At 46.4% G+C, this 13,471-nt stretch overlaps 1 long non-coding RNA gene across 1 annotated transcript in view; it reads right to left on the bottom strand.

The window, feature by feature from the left end:
* Positions 1 to 13,471, bottom strand: part of LOC134427946 (uncharacterized) — a 123,549-nt gene that overhangs the window by 63,692 nt on the left and 46,386 nt on the right. Inside the window, exons 4-5 of the long non-coding RNA XR_010030275.1 lie at positions 9,189 to 9,247; positions 3,411 to 3,491 (exon numbers count right to left, since the gene is read on the bottom strand). This is a non-coding gene — a long non-coding RNA (uncharacterized LOC134427946). The remainder of the gene's footprint in view (positions 1 to 3,410; positions 3,492 to 9,188; positions 9,248 to 13,471) is intronic.

Here is a 13,471-nt window from a genome sequence, read left to right as displayed (position 1 = left end):
GTGCAAGAGTCAACGTCTTGGCTTTGGGGAAGCGGGGGGATGGTAGCTGGGGAAGAACTCATTAACACTGGGAAAATTAGCGAAACTATCAATGAAATGAAGAGGTCACCCACAGGACAGGAGAGCACAGGTGAGAAGTGGGGGAAGACCAGCCAGCTGCAGCTACAGCTGAGCTGGCAACACCCAAGAGACACATGTGCAGGTCCAAATCACAGCACAGAAATAAACTCTGTTAAAAGTTCATTTAGGATGTGGTGCAAATGCAGGCTGGGTGTAGAATTCGACTGAGGAGGATGAGCAGAGCAACAGCTGAGCACTGCGCCACCCTGCACTCAGCATCTCCAGGCCGGCCAAGGAGGGTCCTAAATCCACACCAGTTTCGAGTTAAGGCATTGTCCCCACCTGAGCAGGCAGCCCTGGAGTTGCAGCAACCCCTTGGATTCGTGCATTGCTGCTGCATCAGAGATGAGGCAAAGCTCGGCCTAGAAGCCGCTCCAGGTGGGTGTAAAGCAGCCAGGCCCATGTGCTGCCTGTTGGGGCAGGAGCTGGGTGGGCTCTGCTCACCCAGTGTTCCCCACGCTGCCTCATCAAGGAGGGCTGAAGCTGCAATCACAGACCCGTTCTGGGACCGCCACTGACTCAGCTGGGCTGCTGTGAAAGCTGGGGGAAGCAGGGACCCCACAGGCGCCAACCAGGGCCCCACATCCCCACCAAGAGAGCACAGCCACAGACCACACTTTTCCGTCCGTGTCCTGGCCTCTGGGCTTTGCTTTCTTCGCCTCTTTGCAAGGTCGTTAGGTTTGACAAAGTTATCTTCTCCAGTTGGACAGAACTGCTTTTTCTCAGGGTTGATCAACCTGTGTCATGCAAACTACCCAGGGTGGAGGTAAACCAAGAAAAGGGGCATTCAGATGGTTCCTTTTATGTTTCACAGATCATTTGCATCCTTATTCTCTGCCTTTAGGGTAACTCTCAGTTGACTGAACACCTGCTTTTAGCTGCCGGGAAGCACACAAGAAACCTCCTTCTCCACCCACCCCCAATTCACACCCCTTCCGAGTACTTAAATGGTGTCACTGAGGCTTGCAAAACCCTCCTCACTTCAGGCAGGCTGCTCATTTCATATTGGTCAAGATGGAGATGACAACATTCTCCTGCTTACCGTGTCCCAGAATCCCAAAGCATCCCAGCTCAAGGAAATCCTAAACTCAAAGAAAGCAGAGAAAAGCAGAGAAAGCTTCCTGGCTTTGCATTTCATGAGCCCTGAATATCCTTGCTAATATCCACAGTGTCAGCCCAGCACAAAAATGCTTCAAAAAAAAATTGAGTGACAGAGAAAGAAAGCCAGATGGAGTGAACTTAATTGTGAGAAACCCAGAGAGACGTCCAGCAGCCAAGTAAAAATGAGGCTGTTTCCTCGAATCACTGATACTGCAAAAAGCATCCCCCCTCTTAGACACAGCCCTTGCATCTCCGCTTGAATTGCTCATCCTTAACACAAATTCTCCCATCAGCTTATTCCTGCTCTCTGGATGGAGAATCGAGGCACAGTTCAGAGCAAAGAGACCAGTGGGAGAAGCAAGCATCAAATACAAGGGCACGGTGAAATCCTGCAACATCTTCTGGTCCCCAAGGCAGACAGACAGAAGGCAGGAGAGGGATGTGTCAGGCTCAGGCAAAGGGCAGCAGTAACCACACTGTAACCACTCCATCATTTCACTGTGACAGTTTCCCGTGCTATAAAAAGGAGAGATTCCTCTCTCCAGGGTGGCAATGAAAACACTCCAATTATCAGCAATACAGAAAAGCTAACAGTAAATTGCAGAGAAAACATTAAATAAATGAAGAATAACACACACACACACATTTCCTTTGCACAATTACAACTAAACAAGAGTGACATACTAGAGCAAATTATATTTGTTCTTTGACTTAGAGGTGACAATCTTGATAACGGACCATCATCATCAATCCTAATTTCTGAACAGACTGCCCTCAGAGAACAAACATGTTGAGGGCATCAGCAGAAGCATAAACACACCAAAAATCTTCCAGAGTTACCTCTGCTTAGGTACAACACCTTGTACATCTAAATTTCAACCAGTGTCAATATTTATCCTCACTGCAGTAGGGATGAGCCAGCCCAGGCTGAGCACTCTGCAAACACAAGCAGAACACATCTCCACCTCCAAGAACTAGGAGGGGAAGCAGAGGCGGTGGCCTAGCAAAGTCAGGCAGATGTCTGTGCAGGATTTCCCCTGGCTGAGAGATGCAGGGATGTGCACAAAAGCTCTGGATGGAGATTCTAATCAATGGAGAGCTGACATGCAGGCCCCAGTTCTTCACAGAACCACTCCTGGGGGATTCTACACCTTAGCCAAGGTACCAGGATGCGGATGCTCCCTCTACAGGTGTCAGGTTCCCATGGGGAGATGGCAAGCATTGTTCCAAACCTTCCTGTGGCTGAAAAGCCACAAGCCACATCACTGAGAAAGCTAAAGAGCAGAGCAGCTCCAGGGCTGGTTCCCAGGAGGTTACAGGGCAGCCCAAGCAGCCTCACTAGGCCTTAGTGCAGCTGGAATAAACTCCTGAGGCTGGAATCCCTTGCTGATTCTCACTGGGGCTGCAACAACCAGTGTGAGATGACCCAGTTGGACTGAAACCTCCTCAGCAATCATACCCTATCCTTCAGGAATGCACATATGCTGCCAGTCAGGGTGTATAACTGCCGAGAGCAGGCTCAGACAAGTGGCTCACAGATTTAAGCTGTGTCCAAACATTGAAGAAAATTTAAGGGCAGCTTAGGAGAGGCCAAGCTTTCATGCAGTGGCTTTGGACACCCCAAGCCACAAGCAAGCACCCTGAACTCTGGCCCTCCTACGCAGGGTACAGACATTACACATGCCTTGCAGACCCTACAACCAAACAAGCTGCCCCGGCTGTGCTGACAATGCAGAGAAACAGGTATTGTAGGGAATGATTCAATCCATTCAGATGCCTATAGCAGGTCAGGGTCAGGCACTTCCTAAAAATACCCACTTCCCTCCAGTGACTGTAAAAGGAGGCTGGGGGTGGGGGGGGGCTGGATCAGTAGCAGGTAATTGCAGCAGAGTTCTCTAAACCCAGATGAGTAAAGTAACCTGCTGGGAAGCCCAAATACAGCCCAAAACAAGTCCTGTGTGATGCACAAACCCCAACATATTCCAGAGAGTCTCCAGCCCTTCTGAGACTCCCAAGCACAAGAGCAGTCTACAATCCTCCCATCAGGCCTGGAGAGGCAAACACAGTGAAACCTGTACCAAAAGGAAATCTGGAGGATCAACAGGAGAGTTCTCACACAAAGGGTGCAGGGAAGACCCAGAGGGCTTCTATCTCCAGGCTTATGAATGCTGAAAGACATCACCACTCACCTCATTTGCCAGGAAACCCTGGCAGGATCTGTCCTCCTTTTGACACGCTCCTCCCTTCTCCTTTCTGCAGTCAATCGAGACCTGTATAACATTGCAACAAAAGAAATGTCAGCAAGCTCAATCTTGTCCCCTCCCTCCAACCAAAAACCTTCAATTGCCTTAATTTTTCAACATAAGGCTGCAGTGGAAACCAGTTATATATAAATTATAGTTTATATAAATAGCAGCTTATGTATACATTTAAATATTTATAATATTTATATATCTATTTAATGCATATTACTTATTTAAATATATACATATATACATACATATGTATAAATATATAAATTGGTGAAGGGACATGGCTGAAGCAGCAGCATATTCCTCTGCAGCCAGCAAAGTTCAGGCATCAGTGATGGAGCCCTATAGCCTGTCCCATGCTGGACTCCCACAGTGACCCAGTGGCATGAAAATGCCTGTCAAGGTCCTCCTGAGATGTCCACTGCCAGCTCCAGAGCAATCCCTCAAACAGTCCTAAGGAGTAACAGGAGGAAATACAGACAGGAGTGACAGGGAGCCTGGGTGGCCCAGGGCTGTGAGGAAAAGGAATGGAAGCAGCTCCATGACCCAGAGCATCCCAGTGTCACCATGGAGAGGATATGCTTTTCCTCATGGTGACCTCCAGACATTGCTGAGCCCTCTCATTACTGCCCAAGAGTCAAACAGGACAGCCACGTGGACATCAGGCAGCAGCATGTTCAGGTTCCCAGTGCTCTGCTGGGTGGTGGTCCTCACAGACTGTTTTATCCCACCATCCAGGTCCCCATCCTCTCCATCTCAGGCCACAAAGCCCTTGTTGGCACAACCAACAATTCACACAGCCATATATCAAACAGCTTTCTATCACACAGGCAGTGTAAGTGTGAGGCAGAGGAGGGAAGGAGACCTTTATCACCATCAAAATCTCCTCATAGCTCAGCCTACTTAAACCCAGCCACATTTGCACTGCTAAATTTGGGAGAGTATGAGAAGCATTCCCTCCTAATGGGAGGTGGGGGAGGGAGAGGCAGCTTCTGGCCTTCTTTAACTCCTGCCAAGTGCTCTGTAATTCAAAGTCCATGTCAGGGAAGCCACCCCTGGCTGCACAGCCATGGCCTAGACCCAGCAAACCTGGAGATCAGTGCCTTAACCCCTTCCAGTCAGCATCTAAGCCTGCCTATTTGAAGAAAATGATTGAATCAGGCTTTAGGAAACAGCTCCCACGGAAATAGCAGGTATCCAGGAGGTATATGGATGGAATTCTGGACACCTCCACACATCAGCTTCAGACAGTGAGTTTGAAGACCCTGCCCTGAAGGGATGCAGTCCTCAGCCTGGTACCAGCTAGCAGCAATCCTCACCTTCAAACTCATTTAGGAAGCTCTGAATGACTATTTTTGGGTGCAAAACAGATTAACTGCTCAGGAAGGACAGCATCAATACCTGCAGCAAGAAGGGGTCACGATTCCAGAGAAGCATTGCCCCGACCTGAAGCACAGGCACCTACAAAGTTACCATCAGGCTTTGCTTTTGAGATCATAGGAACAATTAAACCTCTCTCTCCTTGTTGCTGGCAGGTACAGGAAGGAAACAAAGGTTACAGTAACCTTTCTGGACCTGTTCTCTATAAACACCATCAGCACCGGCACCCTTCTCCAGATGCCCAGAGAAATCTGCCCCTGGAAACACAATCCATGCAACATCTGGGGGGGGCAAATGTGCTGCTGCCCACACCCAACAAATAAACATGTTAATTAATCCCAGAGGGTGCCAAGTCCAGTGGTGTACATGGTGAGCCAGAAATTTTCCTCAGTATCCACTGAGACATTCGAGGGAGCTTTTGAGGAATCCAGGCATGAGCCTGGGCAAGCGGCCGGAGACATTTCCCAAGCAATTCACACGCACACAAAAAAAAAAAAAAAAAAAAAAAAAAAAGAATTAAAAAAAAAAATAAAAATAAAGGAACCAACCAAGGCTTGTTCTCGGCAGAAGTGGGCATCAAACGTTCTGACATCAAGAAGGATGATTAAAGACAGCTGAGGTGCAGGAAAGATTAAAAGAACTAAATATGCCCAACCTGGCTAAGCAATGAGTAAGAGGAGCCGTGATAAAAGACTCCAGGCATCTGAATGAAGGGAGTGGCGCGGCATTAAAGGACTGAATAAAATATCTTTCTGAGAAATGGATCCATCAACGATCTCTCAAGAGATAAGGCACAAGCCTCATTTTTTAGGCATTTATAAAACCGGTCGCCAGAACTGAGGTTTTTGAGGAGAAATCCACATTGCCCCGAAGGGAACACACACCAAAGCTTTTTATCTTTTCCATGGGGTGCTGCAAACAAGGACCTCGAAGCCACCAGGGAGCACAGGAAACTTGGGATGGGGCAAGCATTTCGTACCACCTCAGCCAAGAAGAAGAGATATGTCTTTTCACTGTAAAATCAAAATTTATAAACATGCTTGATTTTTCACTTTTATTTTTATTCAGCAGCCCTAATCCATAATGTCTCAGGGTTAGAAAAAAAAAAAAAAAAACAAAACAAAACACCAACCTATTAAAAATGAACAGGTCTGGGGATCTAACAAGCCCTAGATTTTTTTTTTCACCACAATAAAGGTGCATGGCATGGTACCAAGGAAGCAAAAGCCTGGACTGAGCTGGGCAGTGGAGCTCCTGGCAACTGCCAGCCCAGCAGCTCTGTAGACACAGCCAGACACAGAACACATATGGGCAAAGTGACAAAATCCTGGCAAGTTTTTCAATACTTGGCTCTGATGAGATCATACCCTTCAGTCAAAGTATCCTCTGACCCTCTGAAACCCAGGGGCCTGGTACACCTTATAAAGATCAGAAATGAGCCCTAAGGCCTTAGTAAACCACCCAGGAGGAGAGATAAACCTGTTATGCTGGCTTTGCCCCAAAAAGCCATGTAATGCACACCTCACTACCAACCCTGTGAAGCCAAACCAGTGGATTCTGTGTCATTTCACATGATGTCCACATGAGCCATATGAGGGTCTTCTGGACATTTCCCCCTAGCACAGAGTGGTGCACCCCAGGGAAGGAGCTTGACCAGACCAGAACTATTTACTGAATGCAGACATATGCATGGTGAGGTTTTTACCAACACCAGCTTATCAGTTCATCTGATGTGCCTGGGGACTGCAATTGGCCCCAGAATGTTCTTTCAGGGGCTTCTGCCCTGATATTGCTGATGCAACTCAGCCACCAGGGGTAGGATGTACAAAGCTCAGTGGTATCCCAGATTTGGGTACTTAAAGACTTCTTCTTCCCCAGCTAGGAAAAGCCAGAAGACATTTGTCAGTAGTGTAATTTTAAATCACTGTTAAATTCACACAATGGCCAAGTATCCTGTCCCAGCTGCCCCTGACCCCCTGACCTAGTGAGCTAAGGCAGGGTAGTTGAATCTAAGAGGAAACTAGATAGGAAAAAACACAAAAGGTGAGTAATTTTCTTCTAATTAATTCCCTAAACCAGTTCAGTGGGGCTCAGGCAAGCACTAGAAATCTTTCCCCTTTTGGCATGAGCAAGATCAGCTGAACTGCAACATGTGACTGCAATCCAAGGCAACCTTTGTTTGCAGGACCAAGACTGGATCTTTTTAATTTTATTTTTTCCCCCTTTCCCACAGCAACCTCTTAAGTCTGCAACTGCCTTTCTCCATGGGAACAGGAGATCCACCGTTAAGTGACCAGTGAGTTTTGTTGCAGAGTTGAAACAGGATGTTCAAAGAGGATTTTATTGTGGATTTTTTAATAAGTAGGACATTTTAGTAGGCAGTGTATCTTCTTGCTTTATGCTTGCTTGTTTCTTTGGGAGGCTAAAGTACAAAACCAGACTGCCAGATTCATTTTATATACTGAAGAAACATGATTTTGTTCTACCCAATTGTAAAAAGAGAACATAAAAAAACCCGTTCAAAGTGGAGGAAATTCTGCTTCTTATGTTTGGGATGAAAAAGGAAAATTAAAACATCTAAGATAGATTATTATACCTTCCATCAAACCTTCATCTTCCCACAGAATCAGCTGCTTCCATTACTGCAGCAACACTGATGCTGGAGATTACCTAGCTCGGGGTATCACTGTTACAGAATTAAAGGTTTGCAGGCTGTACTTGGACAACTCCCTCCTTTCCTTTTGATGTTAATTTTGGGTATCCCTGCTCAGGCCATGACTGCAGTTTTACTCTGCTCTCATCATGCATTCAGACTGACAGCCAGACCTGGCAGCTCTCACAGCAGGTGTGGCAGGAGGGCACAGCCCCTCTCTGACCCACAGCTCATCCTTCCAGGAATGACTTTGGAGTTTGGAGAAGGGAATGTAAAATTTTGACTTGTGAAATTCCCACTACAGGGAGCGGAGGTTATTTTTCCCCATTCAGAGAGTTGATAAGAAACAAGTCTCTCAAAACACAGATTAGTTTCTACTCAGAAGAGTGGGCTGGGGAGATAGTCCATGTGTTAAAAAAAAAAGAAATGCAGAGAGCTCCCACAGGAAGAGCCCCAGGAGGAGCTGTGTGCTGGGAAGCAGCCAGTTCTCCATGTCCTTCCCAAGAAATACATTTCTCATCCTGACACATACATTTTGGTACACCCGCTCCCACTCAGCAGAGCCTTTGCCGGCATCCATTTCCCCTGGATATTTTACAAATGCTTATCCAGAGCCTCCCATTCTCACTCTCTCATATGGCAGTAACTGCTATTCTATTTTTGCTCCAGTTTTGAAAAAATGTGAGAGAGAAATGAGTGTTTTTCATGTTTCAGAAAGATGGGAACCTCTCTGTCTGAGCTGGCAGCAGCTCCTCTGCTGAGGGAGAGGGGACGGATGCACTTGCCCTATGCACAAAGCCCTTGGAGAGGGGATGGAGCAGGATGTAAGGGCCTGGACTGCTGCTGGTAGTCTGGAAAGAGTTACTGCTGGGCTGGGGTGAAGAATGCAAGTGACGCAGCAGTATCCTGCAGGGAGAGAAGGGAAAACGTAAAAAAAAAAAAGCCTTACAAAACCTCCAGCTCTTTGGCTGAGGTTCAGGATGACTACACTTTTACTGTAAGTGTTTAGTAACTCAGACTCACATAACCCTCTCTGCCCACTTGGGGCCACGAGATGCAGCTTAGAAGCTACAAGAAATGCTTCACACACACACACACACACACACACACACACAGCCAATCCCTGTCCAAGAGAGCACAAAAAGCCTTTAACAAATTACGCTGCGTTTCCCATTTAAGCAGAGCTCCATCACTATTTATTTAACAATTTTAAAGTGTTATTTTAGCCTTCCTGGTTTTTGTGTGTTGAGAGATTGTTCTTGGGACAGGAGCCAAAGTTGCTTAGAGCAACCCAGCAGCTGGAGAGGGCAGGAGAGGCAGGATAGAAGAGAGGAGGAGGAAGATGCCAGCGAGGCTTCACTGCGGTCACAGCAGCCCCCAGCCACATTGCTGGAGGGAGGTGAACAGAAAACTGGGAACAATGATGGGGAAAAAGAGCTGGGGTGGAGAGGCGTGTGTGCTCTGTCAGCATTCGGTGGATGTTAAGGTTCTCTGCTTTCAGCACCCTGAGCAAGCGTGTGGGGAGATGAGCAGGTGAAAGCAAAGCTCTGGCAGTCCTGACACACCAGCACCCACCCCAGGAAGGTGCCACACAGCTCCCTGTGGGTACCATCCAGGAGAGGTGCTGATCCTGCCTGAGAGATGCTCTTACAGGAAAACTGACCAGAAGATGGGTGGCCTACCTGGTCACAAATGCTGTTTGGTATCCACCTGCTCAGAATGCCCTGCAGTACCAACAGCCCTGGAACAAATACATCAAGGTAAAAACAACATTAAACATTTCCTGTGGCTGTCAGATAAGTCCTGCTCAGCCCTACATCCTCTTGCCATGACTATACTTCCAGATTGCCTTCCAAGAACACCTCTTTGCATGAAATACAAGGCCCGTGAAGTCACCAAAGCCAAGATTTCATCCTTACACATAATTATATTCACCACTGTCATTAACATAATAGATCTGTTCCTTGAAAGGATATTTCTAGAGAAAGTTAGTTGTTATTAGTTTGTCTTCCTTAAAAATATTTTAAAAATCCTTTGTGCCAATGTCTTTGCAGTCCTTTTAACCTGTCCTCTGAAGTCCAGCAGTTGCTAGACTCTGCACTTCCTCGTTTAGAGCTGATGCTGTTGAGTCACCTGTACAGCACCCTGGGGTTTCAGGAATGCAGTTTGGAGCCTTCAGCATCACCCAAACCACCAAAGATGGGTTTTCTGTGTGTCCAAAGACACATCCCTGAGATGCCACTACAACTCTGCTGGCCCTGCTGAAGAGCTCAGCAGCTCCACTCTCAGCAGTCCTGCCACACCAGCCCTGCCATCAGTCAGCTTCATGTGGTGGCCACCCCTTCATCTGGTGATGTTATATGGAACTAACTGTCTGGGGATTTGACTTCTTCCCAGAGTAAGCCCCAGCCTTTCATTCTGAAAAAGGCAATGATTAGTAAACAACTTGTTCTCTTCTTCACTTTCTCTGTATCCATCTTAAGACAAATTACCATGCTTCTTTTATTCTTTAAGGAACCAAGATCAGCACAAGCCAGATTCAGTGACAAAATGTCAAACACGTCACAAGCAAACATAGCAAACTGCCTTTTTTTTCTTCCCTAGGGTATTTTAGCATTAACAAGACTGGAACTGAAGCCTAGATCCTCCTAGCAAGGCTCACATCTATATCCTCCAAGATCATGGACAAAGATGCTGTGCTTTGAGCTGTACAGAGATGCAGCAAGGCAAGGGAACCCTGCAAACCACAGGGGAAAGCTCTGCAGCCTACAAAAAATCAGCCAAGCATATCCTGTAGGTCTGCCTATCTGTGATCTTCCTCTTCAAGGCACTTCTATATCCTCCAGTGATTTCAAAACCCAGCACATACTGTTTCAGCTTTGATGCTCTGTGTTCTCATTATCAACCAACCAATACCGGAATATCCTTTCTTCTTGCAGTAAACCCCCTTTTTTTCCCTAGGGGTAGAGCTGGTTGGACAGAACAGACCAGGCATTTAGCATTTCATCATAAACCAAAGTATCAGCTTGAATCACCAAGGCTTGCACAGCTCCAGCACATTCCCATCAGCTGCAAACACCAGCCTGGTAACATCCCAGCATTGCAGGGATATTTGGTTTAGCACCCACAGCAGAGGAGATCATCAGCTTACATCACAGCAGAGAGTGACCAATTTGTGGTCAACCAAACTACTTCCAAGAGCCAAAAAGCCAAGTGCAAAGCAGTAATGACAGGAATTTGGATTTAGAACATCAGGAGGCATTGAGACACTCAGCCTCAGCAGGACTGACAGGGGCAGAAGCCATGCCAAAATCTGGATGCAAGGACTGCAGAAATGCTGGGCCAGGAGGGAAGTCAAGCAGCCACCAAGCCCTGAACCCTCTCTTGGCTTGTCTTTGTGCTGCTCTCCAAGGCAACACCGGCACAGCCCTGCCAAGAGCAAGCAGGACTCTGCTGCAGTTCCCAGCAATGAGTATTGCTTGCCCCACCACCCAGGAAGGGCTGCTGTGCTGCTAACAAAGAGGTTTCTAATGCTTTTTGGGTCAGCTCCAGCCTCACTCATTCTCCTTCACCACCACCACCAGGAGCTGGAACCCACACTGAGAAATGCCAGCCTACCCCGCTGATACCAGGCGTGACAGAGACGATGCACGGGAAGATCGTGCCCAGAAAAGGAATTCCTGTAATGCAATTTTTGTCTAGTCCTGTCTTCAGACATGGAGAGACATTGTGGGCTCCTCACACCACCTTCCTGGATGTCTCAAATCTGCTGTGTTTCCTTCAAGTCTCAGCTCTAGCAGGTGCTCACAATCTCCAGTTCTTCTCCTTGCCCTCCTTCCTCCTGCATAACATCTGCTGTCTGCATGGCCATACTTTGAAATAAATTTGGAGACGCTTCAGCTTTTTTCTATACTGAATGAAATTCCTTGTCCCAGCTCACAGTATGGACACAAGTTGTGACTACACAATTGACCACACAATGAGCTGCAGCACAGTCAATACCAGGAGAGCAGAGATACTTAGCCCCAAAACTACTGCTGAAGACAGCATACCATCAAACCACAGCCTGACACCTGTGGGCTGTTGGTTTGGGGCTTTTTTCCCCAGGTTTAACATATGCAAATCTTCCAGCTATTCCTTGTAAGTAAATTTTCCCAAACAGAAATTTCATCTTCCCAAGCTGCCTGCTTTCATATTTAAAATAGAGGGGCTGAGACTGGATGCTGTGTTTCAAACAGGGTTTTTATAGGACAAATTATTACCTTTGCCATTTTTGTCTGGGCTATTCAAGATCTACCTGTCTTCTAACAGCATCTGACTGCAATTCACAACAAGCCTGTGATTCACTGCATCTCACAGATTCCTTTCTGTAGTTAACCTGCTCATTTTGAGAGTTACTGCTCATTTTGGGTACGTGCATCCGTTTTCCAAGAGTGCTGCTTTACACTTGTCTTTATTGAATTTATTTTTCGTATCTTTAAACTACCCTTGCAGCTCATTAAGGCAACTGTAAGGGAAGATGTTTGACCTGAAGTACCTGCAATGTCCCTGTTTGCATTTCATCTCCTGTATCATCTGCAATCTACCATATGATCTGCTACTGACCCTGCAAATGACTTCCGATCCAACACAGAACTATTTCTTTTAGCTTCTTAAATACCAACTTACAATGATTTCATCTTCAACACATTTCCCAAGTTTGTTTACTGAGCTGTTGGGATTTCCTCAAGAACTACTCTACAGCTTTCTGAACTTAAGTCACTATAATACCAGACCTGGTATGAGACTGCCTAGCAGTTCTGCAGGCTCTCCATCCTTCAGGAGAACTTGGAGGTATCACAGCTAAGGGCTGGCAACTCAAGACAATATGAGTTCTAAAATTTCTTGACATTTTCTTTGAAGTCAGCTCAAGCAAATCATCCATTCTCCATTTAGGATCAGCATCACAGTTTTTCAAGTCTTACCTACCCAGCTCTCTGTTGCTATTTCCTGCGGCTGAGCTAAGATTTCAGGGCTCCAGGCACTTAGAAAGAAAAGCTCATGCCCAACGGGTTAAGAGTTGTTATTTTCATTAACTTTAAATCATAAATATAATTTCCACTTGAAAAGGGAACACTTCATTTAACAGACACAGTGGCTCTGATGAGTAATAAAGGGTTTTAAAGGAAATTAAAAAATGGGAAGCAAGGGGGAAAAGAAAAATAACACTTTCAGAAAGTTTTCTGAAGGAAATGAGTAACCACTTGTTATTAAATGATAAATCACAGTCCTTAGGAAGTGCCATTGTCTGTGGTCTATTTTTAATGAGAAAATACCCATCACTGGCACATGGGCTATATGGGACCTGTCTGTGGACAGTGGGAGTGTGCACTGGGAGGTATTATCTCACTGCTGCTATTCCCATCACTTATCAGCAACAAAAACAGGATTAAAAGAACATGGCTTAGAGGAAAAGAAAAATGCATCCAGGGCAACAAACAAGGGCTACTGTTCTCCACGGATGGAAGACAGGAGGAAACACTAGAGACCAAGGTGAGGCTGAGTGTAGTCTTAGGCTTTGCTTATTTTCCATGTGTGAGGGATGCACATGAAGCCACCAGGAAGCAAATCTGTGCTGACCCAAATGTCTCTATGGGGTCTTAGGTGACGTCCCACATGCACTGGCATCCTCTTTGTCCTCAGGATGGGGACACATTAGGCACACAGCCACAAGAAACCTCTAAGCCTCTTTTCCCCAGGGTTTGCCACTAACATGGACTTTTGTGGGAAGCACCTGATGCTGCAGCACTACTGAAGCTGAACACTTCAAAGGTGTAATTACCCTGATGTTATGCTGATAAATGAGTCCAAGATTCCAGTGGCAAAGTGACCCCCAGCTGGGAATAGGCACACTGTCAATGGAAGGGAAGCAAAAGACAGCAGAGTTGGCTGAAGGCTCAGGTAAAAGCACAGCCTCAAAAGCAAA

Source organism: Melospiza melodia, chromosome 1 (assembly GCF_035770615.1).
Source record: "Melospiza melodia melodia isolate bMelMel2 chromosome 1, bMelMel2.pri, whole genome shotgun sequence".
NCBI classification, from domain to species: Eukaryota; Metazoa; Chordata; class Aves; order Passeriformes; family Passerellidae; genus Melospiza; species Melospiza melodia.
Note: the sequence above shows the minus strand (reverse complement) of the source record. Positions and strands in the feature narration are given on the sequence as shown.